The sequence below is a fragment of the Pinus tabuliformis genome, chromosome 3_2, assembly GCF_031772625.1.
Source record: "Pinus tabuliformis cultivar Carrire ecotype Pingquan chromosome 3_2, CPIR1, whole genome shotgun sequence".
Classification (NCBI taxonomy): Eukaryota; Viridiplantae; Streptophyta; class Pinopsida; order Pinales; family Pinaceae; genus Pinus; species Pinus tabuliformis.
Genome location: NC_142302.1, coordinates 779,579,580 through 779,581,095, shown reverse-complemented (window position 1 = coordinate 779,581,095; position 1,516 = coordinate 779,579,580).

The following is a 1,516-nucleotide window of genomic DNA, read 5'->3' as shown; positions in this document are numbered from 1 at the left end:
GAAAAATGGTGTTGCTGGTTTGCCTACAATTCCTAGAAAACATAAGCAATGTGATGCTTGCATTCTAGGAAAGCATAGCAAACAGTCTTTTCATGATTCACATTCAAGAGCACATAGAAAGCTTGAACTCATTCATTCAGATTTATGTGGTCCAATGCCTGTTCCTTCTGCAAATGGAAATAAATATATCATGACATTTATTGATGATTACACCAGAATGTGTTGGGTTTATTTATTGAAGAACAAATATGATGCTTTTCAAACATTCAAGAATTTTCATAAGTGGATTGAAAATGATGCACAATCTCATATTGGGTCTATTCGCACTGATAATGGAAAAGAATATACATCAAATGAATTTGAAAACTATCTTCGCCAACATGGGATCAAACATCAAACAATTGTGCCTTATAATCCCCAACAGAATGGTGTAGCTGAAAGAATGAATAGAACAATCTTGAATATGGTACGATCCATGCTTTTCTTCAAAAATGTAAAAATAATGTTTTTGGCTGATGTTGTTCTATGTGCTGCATATATAAAGAATAGATGTCCATCTAGTGCTATAAGAAACAAGACTCCTTATGAATTATGGTATGGACATGTTCCTTTGGTAAATCATCTCAGGATTTTTGGTTCCACCTGTTATGCTTTAATACCAAATGTACATAGAAACAAACTTGGTGCTAGAAGTCGTAAGTGTATCTTCCTGGGGTATTCAAATACCTCTAAAGCATACCGTCTCTACGATGAAGTAAATAAAAAGATTGTTGTATCCAGAGATGTCATTTTTCTTGAATCATCCAAATCTGACAGTGTTGTTGAGAGGCAACTTGATCGCATGGATAGATTCACAAAAACAAAATCATTTCAAGAGTTCGATAATCAGATTCCACATCTTGAAGGGGGGATTCCTATACTAGATCAACATGTGGAATCTTCTTCTGAAGAACAATATCCCTTGCATGAAACTCCAACATCGGATGATCCTTTAAGTGATGTAATTGATAGAATTGGGAGACTCAATCTTGATTCAGTCCCAACTCAATCAATAGAGCAGCCTGGACCATCTCAGAAAGGTCCCCTAAAGTGGCTGACAAAGACACTTGAAAGTGTTCATCCTGATGAAATTGGAAAAACAGGAACCAGAAATTCAAACCGACAAAATGGAGATGATGTAGATGACTCTAATTCACCTCTTGATATGTATGTTACTTATGATTGTGAATTGAACTTGTCTACATATTTTGAACCAACTTCCTTCAAAGAAGCTGCTTCTCATGATGAATGGAAAGAAGCGATGCAAAAGGAGTATGATGCTCTCATAAAGAATGGCACTTGGAAGCTGGTTGATCCTCCATTTGGAACCAAACCAATTGGCTGCAAGTGGGTCTACAAGAACAAGTACAAAGCTGATGGCTCACTTGACAAGCACAAAGCTAGGCTTGTGGCAAAAGGTTTTGCACAAAAGGAAGGGGTTGATTATGAGGAAACTTTTTCCCCCACAGCAAAATGG